Below are 15,727 nucleotides of genomic sequence, written 5' to 3'. Positions count from 1 at the left end.
TGTGTCAGCAGTGCTCTAAGTAGAAGCCATAGGCGAAGGGACCATGCTTAGGGTTAATGGGAAAATCACCAACGTAGGCAATGATTAAGTCCCTATGATAAATGCTGGAGTTTCTCTTCCAAAAAGCAATTCTGGCACGATTTCTCTTTTTGTACACTTGAGTGAATCGTACAGCACCTTCACTCTCAAGAGATCAAAAAACCTTTGCTAAAAGTCTTGAGGTTCTCTTCTGCTGGTAGCAAAACCTAATGCATTCAGATGGAAATTCTGAAAAAGGATTGAAAAACTATTTTGCCAGCAACTCCACAGGCACGGATGGTTTCTAGCCTGGATTGGGGCAAATGGCCCAGTAAGTGTGAATTTAAGATCCTCATTCACTAAAAATGAGCTTTGGAATCATAAATCTCTGGGCCAGAGGGACTACCAGGCACAGAGGCCTTCTAAGCAGCAGTGATGGGAAGCAATAATGTTTACCACCCACTGTTTACTGAGGGCCAGCCTTCTATATTCCAGTACTTTACAATCCTCATCTCATGTAATCCTCACAGCTACCCAAGGAGATAGGTGTTATTGCTTCCATCTTATTGCTGAGAAAATACAACTGGTAATTGCGAGCGCCAGGATTCGAAACCAAGTGGGCCTGCTTCCAAAGTGTGTGTTTTCTCCATGCCATGCTGAAGACAATCTTGAAACAACTTAAGTCAGATTAAGAAGGAGGGAACATGCCAAATGGAGAGAAAAGCACGGCAATAAACTCATATTTTTAAACTGTTTTGTTACTTTGGGTGTTTTGGTTTTTATGCCACACTCAAATAATTTAGTCAAGAGGAGGAAAAAACTGTCTCTTCCCCGGCTGATAGCACATTTCTCTGCAAGTAAACAAGCTATTTGTTAATGCCTCGGAGACACTGAGCAGTCAATACCCAGGCTGGGCAGTAAACAGCTCTGCAAAAGCACCTTCCTAGTTCACATTTTCATCCTTGGATCACATAAATCTTCCCCACAACTAACAAATTAACTAACTTATATGGTAAAAAAAAATCCTAACCCTGGAGCCAGTGAGCTACTTATAATTTCCACCATATGATTACTTACTATGTAGGAGCCACAAATAGAGCTGTGGGAGTCACAAATCAGCTTGAGTCACTTGGGAGGCCATCACCCCCTGATGGGGAAACTGTAGTTTGCTCCGGTTCTCCCTTCTCTGTATGAAGAGGTGAAGCAGCCCAAGGGTGCGGAAGGATCCAGGCCTCTTTCTGCTAAATAAGATTAGCTCTAGGGACTGCAGGGACCCGGGGCTTTCTAATTTTCTGAACACTCTTGGATTGGTCTGAGGTTCTCAAAATTAGGCTAGCCAGGATAACAGATGGACTTCCTCAGGACCAGCATTAGCCTCACCCCACCCTCGCACTCATTTGTTCCTGAAAGGGCTCAAGATGTGGGCTGTCTGGGTCTAATGACCCTTCCACCCCCGCTGCTGCCTCTCCTCCAGCTGCAAGCCACAAGGCCTCTGGTTTACTCATAACCTGTCTGGTAAATGGGTTTTGGTTGATACATGAAATTAAAATCCATAGTTTAATGAACAAATGTTTATATTATAGCATTAGATTAAAAAAACCAGATAAATAATAGTATATCTGACTTGATCATAATTGTGCAAAACAAAATTAAAAGAGATTATAATAGAGAAAGGATTGGCAAAAACACGTCGAAATGTTAACAGTAAGTAACAGTGTTTACATTTCTTCCTTCTATATTTTCCAAATGTTTTATGGTAATTATATATTATTCCAACAATGGAGAAAAGCAAATAGTCTTGTTTAGCTTTCTTTCAGCAACTTTGTAAAGCTCAGGAGAAACCGTATCCTACTTTTAAACTTGAAGCTTTAGACTTACTCCCCTGCTTTTCCGCTCCACGCCCGTGAAGTGAAAACCAGGCAACAGCAGTGCTGTAAGCAGCCTCCCGATGCCTCCAGGAGCCTCTCTCTCGGCATGTTCACATGGGGCTCAGCATCCCCCTCTCCACCCAGAGCACTGATCTCCTGGTCTCAACATCTACCCTTCTCTCTCTCAGTAAGGTGTTGGTTCTGATATCCTTAACAGCTCTTAAATCTGTCCTCAACAATTCCCTGATCCTGTCACGTCCCCGCTGAGGCCCTCATCATTTTGTCCCTGGACAACTACAGTAGCTTCTTGACTTGTTTCCCTGCTGCTGATTTTGTATCCTGTAATTAATTATCGACATGACCCACCTAGGTGAAGCCTAGCAAGTGAGTAGACTGTTTCATGGTTATGAATGTGGGCTCTGAAGTCAACTTCCCTGGACGTAGAATGCTGGCTCGACCAGCGATAGCACAGGACCTAGGTTAAGTTACGTGACTTCTGCGTGCTTCAATTTCCTTATCAGTAAAATGGGGATAACAAAGGTACTCATCTTATAGGCTTGTTGTGAGAATTAAATGAGTTATTATAAAGTACTCAGAGCAGTGCCTAGAACAGCGTAAGCACCTGATAAATGCTAGCTCTTATTATTATCATTAGTTTCTTAAAAGCTCTTGCTTCCTAAAAGAGTGGGGTTCTGCCGGTAAATCCTGGATCAAAGGCTGGATTCTGTGGGTATGCAATTTTTCCCCGGCATCTGACAACTAGGAGGCATAACTTACTATAACAGATCTTGGTTACATAAACTGTAATTTAGAAAGCAAAACTAGAAAAATCTCAGGAAGCGATTCTACTCAATTGCTCTAAAAACTGGATGCAGAGATGAGGAAACAAAAGGGAGTGGTTAAGTGTCCAAATGAGCTCTGCTGGGGGCTGTTTATCTGGTTTCTCTTAGAAAAAGACCGATTTCAAGTTGAGGGGAGGAAGCAGCCACTCTCTCTCCCGGACACCCTTACTCAACTCCTTCTGGGGCTGCAGCTTAACTCTCTCCCTGCTGAGCACTGCTCCTGCCCAGTCTGCATCTGACCTAACATCTCCTTGCCTCAAGCTGTGCATCAAAAAGGAGCATCCTCCCACGTTAGGAGGACACTACACGAGGAGCACACGAGGAGGCTAACAGACCCGTCCCGGGTCTCTCCTGCAGGCTCCCCTACTGGGCCATTATATGCTACTATTTCCCCAAGGCTCTGGCAGCATAGGCCCCTCTTTCTCTTCCTTAGCCCTGCTAATGAAGATATGCTCATGGCTGGTCTCAGGAGCTGCCCTTCTTTCCACACAGATGGTTGGGCCATGGGTATGGCCATCCCACAGGATGAGTAAAGGGAGATCCCTGGCAAGGGCAGATGGGGTGATTCTAAGACTTAACTTTTTCCATTTCTTTGAGCAGCCCTGGGTGGGGCAGAAATCCTGGGAAGGGTTGTGAAGAGCTGGAGATGTTGGGCATGGGTTTCATCCATTCCCCCTGTGCCCTCTGACAACTGCAGGAAGTGTGTGACACTGAGGACAAATAGGTACATGGCTCTGTTTTCCTGGAAACACCCTGTGAGCTAATGCTTCTATCTAGGCTCCTGGACTTTGTGTCATTGCAGCCAGCAAATGAAGACACTGCTTCCTACTCATATACATTGCTCCTCTTTCTCTTCCCAGGGCAGGAGACCTCTCCAGCCTCCAGCACAGCAAAAGAAGGTCTTAGAGAGGGTCTATGAATGGGGCGGCTGAAAGGGGATGCATGATAGTTGCCTTCCTTGAGTCCTCAATCCTAAAGGCAAAAGGGAAGCCTCCTAAACACTTCCCTGGTCTCTTTGGGCAGAGTGCTCACGCAGTAGCAAGAACCAGTATCTTCAAAGCACTAGCTACCAATAGGGAGTGTCTGCCAGAATTCATTACCTTTCTTTCTGGTAAAACTGCCTCAATTTTTCTCTAGAGAACCACATGCACCCCACCAACTTTCAGTCCATTACCAAGGCCTGGCCAATCAGAGTCACATGACTGGCTTAGGCATGGGCACATGACCCAACCTGAGCCAAGGAGAGTCTGCCCCAGGATTCAAGCTCCAGCTACTGGAAGAGCTATTCTCTTGTGCTGGTTTGCTAAGCTGGTAGGATGTAAGTCTGGAGCCACTGGTGGCCATCTTTCCCACCAACTGAGAAGCACCTACCTGAGCATGAGCCAAAACTGAGGAAAAAGTAGCTGAGATACGGAGAGGGACAGATCTCTGAATACATTGTCTGAAGACTTGGTTTCATTAAAACCAGACCCTCCTAGAATTCCCTTTTTCTCGTAAGCCAATATGAATTGGGTTTATGTTATTTGCAATGGAAAAGATTATCCCTGAAAATGTAAGCTCCTAGGCTAGGCAGTGTAGAAACACTGATGAACCACAAAGGTACCGTCCCTATCTCATGACGCTCACGTCTAGTGGGAGAGACACTTGAATGAGCAATTCTGATACAGTATGAGTCTTGTTATGATGGGGTAGCCCAAGGCACTGATGGGGCCCAAAGAAGGGCACACAGTCCAGATTTGGGGGGTGTGTAGGAGTGACTTCTTAGAAGAAATGTCTTCTAAGCTGGGCTGACAGTTTCATAAAATTGTTGGAGGGGGCAGGGAAATGGGGAAATAGCAATGTGTCAAGGGCCTTATGAGAGAGAGAGAGCACAAAATATTTGAGAAATCAAAGAAGTGGTGAGGGATGTGAGATGGGGGTGATGACAGTAAGGGCCTTGTAAGCCATGCTGATGAGTCTGGATTTGATTTTATGGAAATGGGGAGTGACATGATCATATTTATACCATAAATGTCATTGTTTGACTTCTGTAACTGGAACTACTGAGTTTACATTTTAAATTATGAGTAACACAGGCTATCGATCTGCTTCAAAGATTTCCAGGATATTTCCAAATCAGAGATGTGGACCACTTTGTGTAAAGAGTCTAAAATGAAATATCTTACGTAGAAACTGACTTTAAATACAAGTGACATGGAAAGAAAATGGGCTTTGGAGTTACTTTTGGGGTCAAGTCTCAGCCCTGCCATTCCTTATAGCTTGTGTGACCTCATCTACCTAAGCCATACCAGTAAGGTGGGAATCATAATACCTACCCCCACAGGGTTGCTGTGTGGATGCCGCAAAAACATGTATTTTTGTCTAAGACAGAAAATCTACCAGTAGCTTAAAATATAGCAACAAAAAATTATGATTGATTTAGGTACACTGTGAACATTCAGAAGTTAGCTTGTATCTAGACAACAGTCCTCACAAAAACAGCCTGGCTTTATGAGAAATCACGGAGGCAGACCCATTTTGTTTTTGGTTATGTGAATTCTAAACTTAGAAAGTGAAGTAGCTCTTTAAAACTTTATCTCCTATCTAGTGAAGTTTTCTTTGTATAATAATAATAATAATTATAGAAACCAAACAAATAAAAAGCAGCTCTACACGTGAAGCTTAAAATAAACCCGAGGACTCAGGCCTTTTCTAGGAAATCTTATATGAAATATGGTTAGAAAGAAAGTGTTGTATTTAAAAATATGAATGTCCAGGACAAAGTCCACCAAGGCTGACAGTGGGGTTTGGTCCTTCAGTGGGACAAGAGGACTGGTCTAAAGAGCTATCAAACTGTGTTTATGCCAACAGATGGGAGGCACAACTGCATCCACAACCAGTAGGTATGCACAGGCTGAGAGGGGCATCTCTAATCATCCTCTTACACTTCCTGACCTAACTGGTTCTCTTCTGTATCCAGAAACGGAAATGTTGACCCTGAATAGCCAGTGTTTCTTAATCAGTGTGAAAGCTGTACATACCACATAACCACTGCCCTTTTACAATTCTGGCGTTCTGACCTGGTTTAGATTCCAGATGTGTGGAGGCTTTGCAACCATCCTGAACCCCTGGCTTCAGGACCAAAACCTCTGGTCTACACCAATTCAGAGTTCACATACTCACCTTTGTGAGCACCCTCACTCATCTATGCTTACCTCTGACCTAACCTAGAACTCCTAGCGTCTCACACACATCACTATACAATCAAAGGAGTAGTTTAGGTTGAAGATCAGATTAGCTGAAATTCAGGTGGAAATGTTTGCTACTCACTATGAATCCATACCCAGTTATTCAAATTTCTCCCCAAGTGAAGAAACTGCATCTCAGCAGCTACAGAAAACATAGAAAGTTTGCCTTTGATTTCCATGGTGCCCAGCCATCCTACATGCAGGCACAGGGGCCAGATTGCCAAAGACCCAGCATAATAGAATTTCTAGGAGAACACTGACTTAACACATGAAGTCTACTGCTAATGTGTCAAAGCACCAAAACCTGCCCTCAAAACTAGCTTCTTCTTGTCACAAGAGCAGAATTAAGAGAGGTATTCCATAACAGATTTGTACTGTTCAAGTATTTACAGGAGAACATTAAAAATATGCCCTGTGCCAAGCATCAGTGTGGACACCAATGCTGTTAAGGCTGCAAAACTGCACACTGTTGTTTCCCAAGGTAAGGCTACTTCTTCACATGTGAGGATGTCAGCACAGTACAACCCTGAAGAGACCATACAGCTGAATTCATAACTACATTACTAGGGAAAAAGCTAAACACCTTTTTTTAAGGGAGGAAGGGGAGTTCCTCCTGAGGGCCAGCATTTACATGAATGCACCATTTCTTCTCTTCTAGAATTGGGCTGCAATCTCTGGAATGCATCCCAGGGCCGTGGTTTGGAATGGATGTCTAACAGGAAATTCTGGGCAGTCTATGCATACATTACATTCCTTTCCCACCCTGAAAGAGTGGTCAACAAATACAACTTGCCTCTGTTTGAATAAGGCGGTTGTTGGGGGCGGGGAGAGGCCAGGGCACAGACCGCACAGAGTTCAAAAGCAGATGTTGTTACTGAGAATCCAAACATCCTTTTCTCCTAGAAAAAGGACGTAGTCACCCAAAGAGTCTCTTTTTGAGATATCCAGTCAGTCCTTATTCTATTTCTAAGAGATAAATTTCCCCAGGGAATTCCACCTGACACTCTATGAAAGAAACATACCTTTGAAAGCTCTTTTTCCCAGTGCAGCCTGTAACTGGCCGTGGTTCCTCCAGCAGTGCGAAATCATGGGGAGGAGCAAGGGCAGATGGCTAAAAGCTGGGCAGGAGGAACTCTGATCTCGCCCTTCCACCATGGTAGGATATGTCTCCCCTGTTCACTGTTGGCTCGTTAACAGCCCATGTTAGTTGAGTGCCACGTTTGTGCGAGGCCCTTAACATAAATCACCTCTGGCCTTCACGGTGTGCAGTGCCGACATGACCATCCCATTTTCTGAGAACACCGAGACTCGGAGTACATACAACTGCGCAGTGAGGGTGCTGGGGTTCAGCCAGAGCAGCCTGAGTGCAGAGCTCCCAGCCTTCCCACCACCCCTCCCTGCCTCTCTCCTCTTCTGGGTTTGGGTTTTATTTCCAGGGAGAAACTCTGAATGTGAAGACTTGTGCCACCTGCCTTCACTCCAAATGCCACAGTTTTGAAAACTCCAAAACTTCATCAGCCTTATTAGATGAAGCCAGACACAGTGGCTGTCCCACCGTGCCCCAAATGTACTCAGGCCACCAAACGCTCTGTGACTCAGCTTCCCAGGAGATCCCATCTGCTGGGAATGCCCTTCCTTGCCTCAGCACTTCCCCCGACTCCTGTGCCTGAGGTCACATAACTCCTAAGTAGCAGGACTGGATAGAAACCAGGTCTGTCTGAGTCTAGAATCTGAGCTCTTAACCATCAGTAAACAGAGTCTGTTTTCCACATCGAAAGCCAAAATAAGTAACAGAATAAAGGATTTAAACAGATAATTCACTTAAGAGGAAGCAAAGGTTAAAATCTGACAGTAATCAAATAAATGAATGTTTAAACAATGAGGCCTAGTTTTGTACCTATTAAATGAACAGAAATGATAAAAATAAAAACATATAGCAAATGGTGGTAAGGTTTTGATGGCACAAGCCCATTCATTCACACGGTGCTGTTAACTCTGTAAACCAGAACAATCCATTTGAAAAGCAGATGAATGATATATCAAAGACCATGAAGTATTCATGCAAACAGTCTGAATATCCAACAGAGTCAGAACAGTTAATTAAATCAGAGCATAGCAACTGGAGAGAATTCTGTGCAGCCACAAGAAATGACCATTATGAAGACACGTGGGGAAGTGCTTGTGGTCAGTGTCAGGTGAAGCATCTCAGACACTGTGCACGCCCTATGTATGTAACTCTGTCATGTGCTTCTGGACAAGCTCTGGGAGGTAGGCTCCAGGGGTACAGGCTTGGAACTTATCTTGTTCACCTCTGAGTCCCTAAGACCTAGAAACATGCTGGTACAAAACAGGTCTGTCATACAGATGTTTTTTGAATGAATGAACGTATGAAAGGAAACACAGAACAATGAAAATGACTGATATATTAAAAAGGAACAGCTCCTGTGATTCTTCAAGAGAGAGAGAGCTCAGCTCAAGCAGCACCACTTTCGCGGGAAGCCCTCTTACCTACAGCAAGCCTCCCTCCTCCAAGCAGTTTCAATTTACGCCACCCACATATGGCTAACCCCCTATCTGGAAACCCAACTCACAGATCCCTGCCATTTTTAGTGAAGATGGCAACCTCTGCTTCCTATAAAATAATTAGTACAAGTTTTCAGAAAGAGAGACTATGTAAAATTCACCAAAATGTTAAGTGAGCACGGCAATTTCTGGATTGTAGGACTAGGTTAATTATTATTTTTCTTCAAACTTTTCTATCATTTCTCAATTTCTACAATCTATATAATGTTTATAATGGAAAAAATTAAGTAAATATTAAAAATGTTGGCTTCTATGTAATAAAATACATGTGAATATTTTCACATATCATCAGATATCCTTCTACAACCTTATTTTGGTTGGTTGTATCATATTCCACTGTACTATGGCATAATTAAACTAACTTTGGATGTTTATGTCATCCTTTAAAAACATGTGTCATAACAAGTGCTATAATTTGTTTGCAACAGCAATGCTGGGAACAATCCAGTTATCCCCCAATATGGGAGAAAATATCCCTGGTATGGAATATTATACAGCTATTAAAAAGAAGGCTGCAGCTCCATATGTACTGATAATAGCTCACACTTATCTTACGTTAAGATGTGCCAGTGCTATTCTATACACTTTACATACACTGACTCACTTAATCCTTTCAGTAATCTTATGAGGTAAGGATTATTATTATACTCATTTTATAGATGAGGAAACTAAGGCCCAGAGAAGTTAAGAAATTTGCCCAAGATGACATAGCTCCTAAGTAGTAGAGTTTGTTCAAACCCAAGTAGTCTATGCTCTTAACCTCTGCACTATTTTGCCTCCTGATAACGCAGCACACTCTGAGATACAGTAAATCAGAAAACCAAGGTACAAATGGTACATATAGCATGCTACCATCAACTTTCAAATAGAAAATTAAATAACAAAATAAAAAGCACTAGCATGTGTATATTCTTCTATGTGCAAAGAGTATCTCTGGAAGGATTTATAAGTAACTGGTTGCCCCATGGGAGAGAAATGGAGGACAGAACTGAGAGGGAGGGAGAATTATTTTTCACTCTATTCTCTGTAGTATCCTTTGAATTTTGCATCATGTATTAAAATAATAATTCTATGTCGTGTATCATACATATAATAAGTAAAAAATAAAAACGTCAAAAATAATACTGCAGGGAGCATAGTGTACAAAATTTTATGTGCATGTCTGATTATCTTTTTAGAAGAAATCCCTAGAATTGTAATTGCTTGGACTAAAGTCTTTGACAGAAATGTCAAGTCTCTTGATACCTATGGACACCTAGAGAGGCAGTGTCGATGTGCACTCCCACTCAGGGGTTTTCCATAAAGGTTGTGCCAACACAGACTTTAAACAGCCTTTGTCAATCTGAAAGATGAAAATGGTAACTCGTTGTTGCTTTAATTTGCCTTTCGTTGATTGCCGTCCAAGTTCTACAATCTCTCATATACTTTTGGCCATTTCCATTTACTCTTTTGAGGACTGTGCTTATATATTTTTTTGCCTATTTTTCTATTTTTTTCTTTGATTTGTAATGGTTCCTTTGTCATATATTAGAGACATAATCCTTGGACTGTTCCGTATGTTGAAAATAGTCTCAGTTCGTTTTAGGCTTTTTACTTTTGTTCATAGTGGTTATGGATGTGCAGAAGTTTTAAGTTTTTAGGAAGTTAACTGTAACAATTTTTAAATGATTCCCTCCCACCCTAATATGATATACTATTCTCTTATGTTCTAATTCTTTTTTAGTTTAAAGTAAATATCTTTTTTTTTTTTTTGTGAGGTAGATCAGCCCTGAGCTAACATCCATGCCAATCCTCCTCTTGCTGAGGAAGACTGGCCCTGAGCTAACATCCATGCCAATCTCCCTCCTCTTTATGTGGGACGCTGCCATAGCGTGGGTTGACAAGCGGTGCGTCGGTGCACACCGGGATCCGAACCTGGGCCGCCAGCAGCGGAGTGCGGGCACTTAACCACTACGCCACGGGGCCAGTCCAAAGTAAATATCTTTTAAAGTAAATATTTTATCTGTTTGGAGTTTATTCTGGTACACAGTAGGATATAAGAATCTACCTTTTCCCCAAAAAGATTAATCAAATATCCTAATAATATTTATTGAGCAATTAATCCTCATAATGATTTGGACATTCTATTCTATTCTATTCTAACCCATCCCATCCCATCCCATCCCATCCCATCCCATCCCATCCCATCCCATCCCTCTCCACTCCACTCCTCTGCTGTGCCAGTAACACACAACTTTGCTACTGTAGATTTCTTGTTTTATATCTAATAGTACCAGTCCCCGTTTATTATTTTTTTCCAAAAATTTCTTGGGTAGTCTAACCCTTTATGCTTCCAGACAAATGTCAGAATGACTTTATCAAGTTCTAAAAAAATACCATTGGGATTTAGTTGCATTAGGCTCATAAAACATACATCCACTAATTCTAGTTAATTCCATTAAGGTAATTAAAGGAAGGTTAAAATGAAAAAGTAAAAAAAAAAAAAAAATCCATTTGTTGTAACTTATTCCTAAAAACTGTGCCAAGATTAAAAGTAGCCATGGTTATCAGCTTAAAATAGACTGTTATAACTATAAGATGTTTTATGTAAAATAGACTGTTATAACTATAAGATGTTTTAAGTCCCACGGTAACAACCAAGAAAACACCTATAGAAGTGACACAAAAGAAAATAAGAAAAGAATAAAAGCATGTCACTACAAAAACTCAACAAAACACAAGGAAGACAGCTAGAAAGGAAAAGAGGCACAAAAAAGCTATAAGACAGACAGAAAACAATTAACAAAATGCAATAGTAAGAGCTTCTCTATCAGTAATTACTATAAATGTAAATAGATTAAACTCTCTAATCAAAAGACATAATGTGGCTGAATGGATAAAAAATTAAGATCCAACTATATCCTGTGTACAAGAGACTCATGCTAGATTTAAGAACACAAATAGGCTGAAAGTGAAAGGACAGAAAAAGATATTCCATGCAAATGGCAACCAAGAAAGAGAACAGTGGCCATATTTATACAGACTTTAAGTCAAAAATAGACTAAGTCAAAAACTGTCACAGGAGACAAAGAAGAACATCATCTAATGGTAAAAGGGCCAATTCACCAGGAAGACATAATATTTATAAATATATATGCACTCAACATCAGAGCATGCAAATATATCAAACAAACATGGACAGAACTGAAGGGAGAAACAGCAAAACAATAATAGTAGGAGACGTCAATAACCCACTTTCAATAACGGATAGAACGTCTAGAGAGAAGACAAATAAAGAAACAGAGGATTTCAACAACTCTATAGACCACATGGACCTAACAGACATATATAGAACATTCCACCAACAGCAGCACAACACATATTCTTCTCAAGCGCACGTGGACCATTCTCCAGGATAGATCACATATTAGGTCACAAAACAAATCTTAACAAATTTAAAAAGACTGAAATCATACCAAGTATCTTTTCAGACCACAATGGAATTAAACTAGAAATCAATACCAGAAGGAAAACTGGAAAATTTACAATATGTGGAAATTAAACAATACACTCTTGAATAACCAATGGGTCAAAGAAGAAATCAAAAGGGAAAATTAGAAAATATCTTGAGACAAATAAAAATGAAAACACAACATACCAAAACTTATGGGACGTTGCAAAAAGCAGTACAAAGAGGGACGTTTATAGTGGTAAATGCCTACAGTAAAAAAGAAGAAAGATCTCCAATAAACAACCGAACTTTACACCTCAAAGAATTAGAAAAAGAAGAGCAAACTAAGCCCAAAGTTAGCAGAAAGAATGAGATGATACAGATTAGAGCAAAAATAAACCAAATAGAGAATAGAAAAACAACAGAAAAAAATCAATGAAACTAAGAGTTGGTTTTTTGAAAAGATCGACAAAGTTGACAAACCTTTAGCCAGACTAATGAAAAAAAGAGAGAAGACTCAAATAAATAAAACCAGAAATGAAAGAGGAGACATTACAACTGATGTCACAGAAACAAAAAGAATTCTAAGACTATGAACAATTATATGCCAACAAATTGAATAACCTAGAAGAAATGGATAAATTCCTAGAAACATAGAATCTACCAAGACTGAATCATGAAGAAATAGAAAAATCTGAACAGGCTAATAATGAATATGGAGATTGAATCAGTAATCAAAAATATCCCAACAAGAAAAGCCCAGGGCAGATGACCTCACTGGAGAATTATACCAAAAGTTTATTTGTTTATTTATTTTTTATTGTAGTAACATTGGTTTATAATATTATATAAATTTTGGGTGTACATCATTCTATTTCGATTTCGATTGTAATCGTGTAGATTACATCATGTTCACCACCCAAAGACTAATTACAATCCATCACCATACACATGTGCCTAATTACCCCTTTTGCATTCCTCCCTTCCCCCTTCCCCTCTGGTAACCACCAATCCAGAGTGGTTTGGATTGTTGTTTGTATCTTCTATTTATGAGTGAGATCATATGGTATTTGACCTTCTCCCTCTGACTTATTTCACTTAGCATAATATGCATAATACCCTCAAGGTCCATCCATGTTGTCACGAATTGCCAGATTTCATCATTTTTTTTAATGCCTGAGTAGTATTCCATTGTGTATATATACCACACCTTCTTTATCCATTCGTCCCTTGATGGGCACCTAGGTTGCTTCCAAGTCTTGGCTATTGTGAATAATGCTGCAATGAACATAGGGGTGCATATATCTTTATGCATTCATGTTTTCATGTTCTTTGGATAAATACTCAGCAGTGGAATAGCTGGATTGTATGGTAGCTCTATTCTTAATTTTTTGAGGAATCTTCATACTCTTTTCCATAGTGGCTGCACCAGTTTGCACTCCCACCAGCAGTGTATGCGAGTTCCCTTTTCTCCACATCCTCTCCAACACTTATTTCCTGTCTTGTTAATTATAGCCATTCTGATGGGCATGAGGTGATATCTCATTGTCGTTTTGATTTGCATTTCCCTGATAATTGGAGATGCTGAACACCTTTTCATGTGCCTGTTTGCCATCTGTATATCTTCTTTGGAGAAATGTCTGTTTAGATCTTTTGCCCATTTTTTAATTGGGTTGTTAGTGTTTTTGTTGTTGAGATGTATGAGTTCTTTATATATTTTGGATATTAACCTCTTATCAGATATATGGTTTGCAAATATCTTCTCCCAATTGTTAGGTTGTCTTTTCGTTTTGTTGATGGTTTCCTTTGCTGTACAGAAGCTTTTTAGTTTGATGTAGTTTCATTTGTTTATTTTTATTATTGTTTCCCTTGCCCAGTCAGACATCTACCAAAAATTTAAAGAAGAATTAGTGTCAATCCTTCTCAAACTCTTCCAAAAAATTAAAGAGAAGGGAAAACTTTAAACTCATTTTATGAGGCCAGCATTAACCTGATACCAAAGCCGGACAAAGACACTGCAAGAAAAGAAAACCACAGGCCAACACTCTGATGAATATAGATGTAAAAGTCCTCAACAAAATACTAGCAAACCAAATTTAACAGCACATTAAAAGGATCATACACCATGACCAAGTGGGATTTGTCACTGGGATGCAAGGATGGTTCAACACACAAAAATCAATCAGTGTGACACACCGCATTAGCAGAGTGAAAGATAAAGATCACATGATCATCAACAGACGCAAAAAAATAAGCATCTGACGAAATTCAACATTGTCTCATGAGAAAAACACTCAAAAAAACTAGGATTAAAAGAAAATCACAACATAATAAAAGCTATATATGAAAAGCCCAAAGTTAAAATCATACTCAAAATGAAAAACTGTATGTTTTTCCTCTAAGATCAGGAACAAGGCAAGGGTGCCCACTCTCACCACTTTTATTCAACATAGTACTGGAAGTCCTAACTAGAGCAATTAGGCAAGAAAAAGAGACAAGTCATCCAAATCAAAAAGGAAGAAGTAAAATTATCTCCGTTTGCAGATGACATGATCTTATATGGAGAAAACCCTAAAGATTCCACAAGAAAACTATCAGAACTAATAAACGAATTCAGCAAAATTGTTGGATACAAAATCAATGTACAAAAATCAGTTACATTTCTCTCTACTTAGAATGAACAATCCGAAAAGGAAATTAAGAAAACAACTGCATTTATAATAGCATCAAAAAGAATAAAATACTTAGGAATAAATTTAACCAAGGAGGTAAAAGACTTGTACACAAAAACTACAAAACATTGTTGAAAGAAATTAAAGACGACACAAATAAATGGTCTTTGTGTTCATTTATTTGGACAGGTCCATTTATTTGGACACAGGTCCGTGTTCTCGGATTGGAAGACTTAATAGTGTTAAAATGTCTGTATTACCCAAAGCAATCTACAGATTCAACGTAATTCCTATCAAAATCCCAAAGGTTTTTTTGTTTTTATTTTTTTCAGAAATAGAAAAAACAATTCTAGAATTCATATGGAACCACAAAGAATTCTGAATAGCTACAACAGTCTTGAGAAAGAACAAAGCTGGAGGCCTGACATTTCCTGATTTCAAAACATATTACAAAGCTACAAACCAGTAAGGTACTGGCATAAAGACAGATAATATAGACCAATGGAACAAAATAGAGAGATCAGAAATAAACCTATGCATACATAGTTAAATGATCTTCAACAATGGAGCCAAGACTACACAATGGGGAAAGTATAGTCTCTTCGACAAATGGTGTTTCTGAAAATGGGATATCCACATGCAAAATAATATAATTGGACTCTTATACAGTCATACGCCGTATAACAACGCTTCGGTCAACAATAGACCACATATACAACAGTGGTCCCATAAGATTAGTACCATATAGCTTAGGTGTGTAGTAGGCTATACCATCTAGGTTCGTGTAAGTACCCTATGATGTTTGCATAATGATGAAATCACCTAACGATGCATTTCTGAGAACGTATTCCTGTCGTTAAGTAACACATGACTGGATTATACCATATACAAAAATCAACTCAAAATGGATTAAAGACTTAAATGTAAGACCTAAAATTACAAAACTCCTAGAAGAAAACATAGGGGAAAAGCTTCATAACATTGGTGTTGGCAACGATTTTTTGGATATGACACCAAAGTGCAGGCAATGGAAGCAAAAACAGAAAAGTGGGACAACGCCAAACTAAAAAGCTTCTGCACAGCAAAG

At 39.8% G+C, this 15,727-nt stretch overlaps 1 protein-coding gene across 3 annotated transcripts in view; it reads right to left on the bottom strand.

Moving 5' to 3' along the window:
• Positions 1-15,727, bottom strand: part of CTDSPL (CTD small phosphatase like) — a 114,041-nt gene that overhangs the window by 35,087 nt on the left and 63,227 nt on the right. The gene's annotated exons all lie outside the window — the stretch shown is intronic.

The sequence above is a fragment of the Diceros bicornis genome, chromosome 2, assembly GCF_020826845.1.
Source record: "Diceros bicornis minor isolate mBicDic1 chromosome 2, mDicBic1.mat.cur, whole genome shotgun sequence".
NCBI classification, from domain to species: domain Eukaryota; kingdom Metazoa; phylum Chordata; class Mammalia; order Perissodactyla; family Rhinocerotidae; genus Diceros; species Diceros bicornis.
The sequence above is the reverse complement of the archived record's forward strand: the minus strand, read 5'-3'. Positions and strand labels throughout refer to the sequence as shown.